This window comes from Balaenoptera musculus, chromosome 2, assembly GCF_009873245.2.
Source record: "Balaenoptera musculus isolate JJ_BM4_2016_0621 chromosome 2, mBalMus1.pri.v3, whole genome shotgun sequence".
Taxonomy (NCBI): Eukaryota; Metazoa; Chordata; class Mammalia; order Artiodactyla; family Balaenopteridae; genus Balaenoptera; species Balaenoptera musculus.
This window is the reverse complement of record NC_045786.1, coordinates 154512651-154518824: the sequence shown is the minus strand read 5'-3', so window position 1 is coordinate 154518824 and position 6174 is coordinate 154512651.

Below are 6174 nucleotides of genomic sequence, written 5' to 3'. Positions count from 1 at the left end.
AATGAGGCTGCCGTAAGTTTCCTCTTAGGAGATGGGTCTACTCCCAGGAAGATGATGGAGAGTAAACGTACCACAAATCCCCTCTCCAGAGGAGTTCCATGGCCATGAAGAAGACAGAAAGACCCCTCGCACCTGCATAAACAAACATTATCACAAACATTCATATCTCCCATTTGTTCTCCAAAACCCATTTGTCTTTCCTACAGAAACCTATAGAAGTCTCATTTCCTCTCTTTCCCCTACTAAGTTAGAAATATAAGCCTCTCACTTTAATCATTTAAATAGCTAGCTACTTCTTTTTTTAACTCCCATAGACACAGGAATAAATCTTTTTTCTCCTGTTAACCTGTTTTTTGTCAGTTTAATTCACAGGCCCCCAGTTACAGAACCAAAGGAGCATGATGATGGAGTCCATGAGCCAAGTTGAATTTAAGCTAAATTCGCAAGCTAGAAAGGAGCACAGAGTAGCAGTTAAGCTCACAGGTTCTGAAATCAGACTGCCAGTTTCAAATCTTGGCTAGCTGCATACCCTGGACAGTTAACACAACTTCTGTGTGCCTCAGTTTCCTAATCTATACAAGATGGGTGATAATAGTCTCTTCCTCATGGGATCACTGTGAGCTTAAATGAACTCATCAATGCAGGGTCCAGCACAGTGCCTGGCATATAAGTAGCCAGAAGTTTAGCTGAAATAACAGGATATTGACTGATAATTTTTGTGTGTCCCCAAAATTGGCAACGAAGACCCCAAGCTATGAATAAAGATGTTCTACAAACCCCACATTCTAAACAAAGCTGTCAACACCTGGGGCCAGGTACTTTAGCTTACTAAGACTGAACTGCCCTTCCACCTTCCACCACTACTCACCACTACAAATGTCCACCCCTTCCCAATCCATAAAGGAGAACTCTGGAGGGGCCAGAGGGGGAGGGTACGGAGTCATCAGGGCCGTGGGCCTTCTCAGAGCATGTAGGGTCCATAATGGGATGTTACTTCTCCATATTCAAGAAAAGGAATGGAAAGCATCAACAGAATCCCTCAGAGAGGTTCTACTGCAGAACCTGTCTCCTGCAGCCATCATAGAGAGTTATCAGGAAGATCTTCACCCCCTACTCTTGAAGATGGGTGATATTCTTGAACATGGAAGCCAGTGCCTGCTTAAAAGTGTGAAGTTTGCCAGGGAAGCCCACTTCATCAGGGTGAGAAGGGACTGTGGCACAGGGTGCATAAGGAGAATAGGATGGGAGCTCCACGCCCTAGGCTCCTGCAGCAAAGATCTCAACAGCTCTTCCATATAAAAGATCACTGAGGAAAAGCCGGAGCCCTGGGGCCATTCTGATGGCCACCCAGAGAGGAGCTGCCTCCCTAGAAAGGAGACTGGGGCCTGAGTCGATCTCAGGGGCCTAGGGAAACACCGCTGCCCTCTCTGGGGGAAACTCAGTGTTGGACAGGACGGGTAGGAACTGACCACTAAACTCACCACCAGAGGCAGATGGAAGCACATGGTGCCTGGAGATACCCAGGGTCAACTCACCACCGTGTGCAGCTGCTTACTGTGAGATAAACCTGCCTGTACCTTCTCCTCCCAGACTCCCAAAGCCCTCCAACCCAAACAAAGTTAACCCCCAAAAAAGAGAGAAGGAAGAGATGACATCTAAATGAAGGCCATTCCCACCCACATCAAAGTGCTGGAGGTGGAAGAACCCCGGACCTCAGTCAACGGATCAAACCTCTGAAAGTGACACAGGGAGGGGTGTTGGGGATAAGACCAAATTCATATTAAAGACTAAACTTTAAATTGATCTTGACTTTTAACATCTAAAAATGGCCAGGAAATTATAGAATCTGTCATCAGGATTGGAGAAAGAGACTTTTGTCATAGCATAAGTGAAGGTTCATAGAAAAAATAAAACTGTCTCATGCTATGCTCCAATAGAGCAATTACATTATCATCAGCACTATTCGCAGACCAGAGATGCCGAATCTGCAAGAGCCCAACGCTGCACATGAGACCAGAGAGGGAAGATGGAGCCTTGAATGTGTGTGTGTGTGTGTGTGTGTGTGTGTGTAGATCAAGGGCAAGAACTAGCTCAGGAAAACCAAGAAAACTGCCAAGAATAGGGCTTGGGACCTGATGGTTTTAATCAGCCAGCACCAGTGAGGAACATAGCAGGTTGGCTGAGTTTAAAGGCAGATACCTGGAACCACTTGGGGCTTTGCTGGGGTTTCATATAAATGGGGATAATGTGAAAAATATTATCACCTCCCAGCAGCTTCCTGCTTCTCTGATCACCCCTGCTTTTCATGAGAAAAATGCTAAACCACAGCTTTCTTCCTACCCATCCCTTTGAAGGAGGTGGGATGGTCATGGGGAAAGGGAGGTGGACTCTTTCATTCCTGCATTGGCATCATACGTCTGAGCCAAAGTGGTAGTTACCAGAAGTCTCCACCACCCCCAGGTGGATGAGACTGGGCAGAATTCGCCAGCTCTGCAATTTCCATTCTATGCAAAGCCAACTCTGTAGTTGCCCCTAATTGGCCCCAGAAAGTAATGAGGTTTCCAGAGAAAAAGAAAAATAATGTAGGAGGAGCTTCAAGATGGCAGAGGAGTAAGATGTAGAGATCACCTTCCTCCCCACAAATACATCAGAAACACATCTACATGTGGAACAACTCCTACAGAACACATACTGAACGCTGGCAGAAGACGTCAGACTTCCCAAAAGGTAAGAAACTCCCCACGTACCTGGGTAGGGCAAAAGAAAAAACAGACAAAAGAATATGGACGAGATCTGCCCCTCTGGGAGGGCGCTGTGAAGGAGGAAAGGTTTCCACACAGGAGCAAGGCCCTTCGTGGGCGGAGACTGCGGGTGGTGGAGCAGGGAAGCTTCGGGGCCACGGAGGAGAGCGCAGCCACAGGGGTGCGGAGGGCAAAGTGGAGAGATTCCCGCACAGAGGATCGGTGCCGACCAGCACTCACCAGCCCGAGAGGCTTGTCTGCTCAGCCGCTGGGGCGGGCGGGGGCTGGGAGCTGAGGCTCGGGCTTCGGTCAGATCCCAGGGAGAGGACTGGGGTTGGCTGCGTGAACACAGCCTGAAGGGGCTAGTGTGCCACAGCTGGCCGGGAGGGAGTCCGGGAAAAAGTCTGGAGCTGCCGAAGGGGCAAGAGACTTTTTCTTGCCTCTTTGTTTCCTGGTGCGCGAGGAGAGGGGATTCAGAGCGCCGCTTAAAGGAGCTCCAGAGACGGGCGCGAGCCACGGCTATCAGCGTGGACCCCAGAGACGGGCATGAGACGCTAAGGCTGCTGCTGCCGCCACCAAGAAGCCTGTGTGCAAGCACAGGTCACTATCCACACCTCCCCTCCCGGGAGCCTGTGCAGCCCGCCACTGCCAGGGTCCCGTGATCCAGGGACAACTTCCCCGGGAGAACACACGGCGCGCCTCAGGCTGGTGCAATGTCACGCTGGCCTCTGCGGCCGCAGGCTCACCCCACATTCCGTACCCCTCCCTACCCCCGGCCTGAGTGAGCCGGAGCCCCCGAATCAGCTGCTCCTTTAACCCCGTCCTGTCTGAGCGAAGAACAGACGCCCTCAGGTCACCTACGCGCAGAGGCGGGGCCAAATCCAAAGCTGAACCCCAGGAGCTGTGCGAACAAAGAAGAGAAGGGAAATCTCTCCCAGCAGCCTCAGGAGCAGCAGATTAAATCTCCACAATCAACTTGATGTACCCTGCATCTGTGGAATACCTGAATAGACAACGAATCATCCCAAATTCAGGAGGTGGACTTTGGGAGCAACAATATATTTTTTTTTCCCTTTTTGTGAGTGTATATGTGTATGCTTATATGTGTGATTTTGTCTATATAGCTTTGCTTTTACCATTTGTCCTAGGGTTCTGTCTGTCCGTTTTTTTGGGTTTTTTTAGTATAGTTTTTAGTGCTTGTTATCATTGGTGGATTTGTTTTTTGGTTTGGTTGCTCTCTTCCTTCTTTCTTCCTTTTTTTTTTTATTACTTTTAAAAAATTTTTTTAATAATTCTTTTTTATTCTTTATTTTAATAACTTTATTTTATTTTATTTTATTTTATTTTATCTTCTTCTTTCTTTCTTTTTTTTTCTCCATTTTATTCTGAGCCGTGTGGATGACAGGCTCTTGGTGCTCCAGCCAGGTGTCAGGGCTGTGCCTCTGAGGTGGGAGAGCCAAGTTCAGGACATTGGTCCACAAGAGACCTCCCAGGTCCACGTAATATCAAACGGTGAAAATCTCCCATAGATCCCCGTCTGAACGCCAAGACCCAGCCCCACTCAACGATCAGCAAGCTACAGTGCTGGACACCCTATGCCAAACAACTAGCAAGACAGGAACACAACCCCATCCATTAGCAGAGAGGCTGCCAAAAATCATAATAAGGCCACAGACACCCAAAAACACACCACCAGACGTGGACCTGCCCACCAGAAAGACAAGATCCAGCCTCATCCACCAGAACAGAGGCACTAGTCCCCACCACCAGGAAGCCTACACAACCCACTGAACCAAACTTAGCCACTGGGAGCAGACACCAAAAACAACGGGAACTACGAACCTGCAGCCTGCGAAAAGCAGACCCCAAACACAGTAACTTAAGCAAAATGAGAAGACAGAGAAACACACAGCAGATGAAGGCGCAAGGTAAAAATCCACCAGACCAAACAAATGAAGAGGAAATAGGCAGTCTACCTGAAAAAGAATTCAGAATAATGATAGTAAAGATGATTCAAAATCTGGATATAGAGTGGAGAAAATACAAGAAACGTTTAACACGGACCTAGAAGAACTAAAGAGCAAACAAACAGTGATAAACAACACAATAAATGAAATTAAAAATTCTCTAGAAGGGATCAATAGCAGAATAACTGAGGCAAAAGAACGGATAAGTGACCTGGAAAATAAAATAGTGGAAATAACTACTGCAGAGCAGAATAAAGAAAAAAGAATGAAAAGAATTGAGGACACCCTCAGAGACATCTGGGACAAGATTAAACGCACCACCATTCGAATTATAGGGGTCCCAGAAGAAGAAGAGAAAAAGAAAGGGACTGAGAAAACATTTGAAGAGATTATAGTTGAAAACTTCCCTAATATGGGAAGGAAAATAGTCAGTCAAGTCCAGGAAGCACAGAGAGACCCATACAGGACAAATCCAAGGAGAAACACGCCAAGACACATATTAATCAAACTATCAAAAATTAAATATAAAGAAAACATATTAAAAGCAGCAAGGGAAAAACAACAAATAACACACAAGGGAATCCCCATAAGGTTAACAGCTGATCTTTCAGCAGCAAATCTGCAAGCCAGAACGGAGTGGCACGACATATTTAAAGTGATGAAGGAGAAAAACCGACAACCAAGATTACTCTACCCAGCAAGGATCTAATTCAGATTGACATAGAAATTAAAACCTTTATGGACAAGCAAAAGCTACGAGAATTCAGCACCACCAAACCAGCTTTACAACAAATGCTAAAGGAACTTCTCTAGGCAGGAAACACAAGAGAAGGAAAAGACCTAAAATAACAAACCCAAAACAATTAAGACAATGGTAATAGTAACATACATACAGATAATTACGTTAAATGTAAATGGATTAAATGCTCCAACCAAAAGACATAGATTGGCTGAATGGATATAAAAACAAGACCCGTATATATGCTGGCTACAAGAGACCCACTTCAGACCTAGGGACACACACAGACTGAAAGTGAGGGGATGGAAAAAGATATTCCATGCAAATGGAAATCAAAAGAAAGCTGGAGTAGCAATTCTCATATCAGACAAAACAGACATTAAAACAAAGACTATTACAAGAGACAAAGGACACTACATAATGATCAAGGGATCAATCCAAGAAGAAGATATAACAATTGTAAATATTTATGCACCCAACATAGGAGCACCTCAATACATAAGGCAAATACTAACAGCCATAAAAGGGGAAATCAACAGTAACACCATAGTAGGGAACTTTAACACCCCACTTTCACCAATGGACAGATCATCCAAAATGAAAATAAATAAGGAAACACAAGCTTTAAATGATACACTAAACAAGATGGACTTAATTGATATTCATAGGACATTCCATCCAAAAACAACAGAATACACATTCTTCTGAAGTGCTCATGGAACATTCT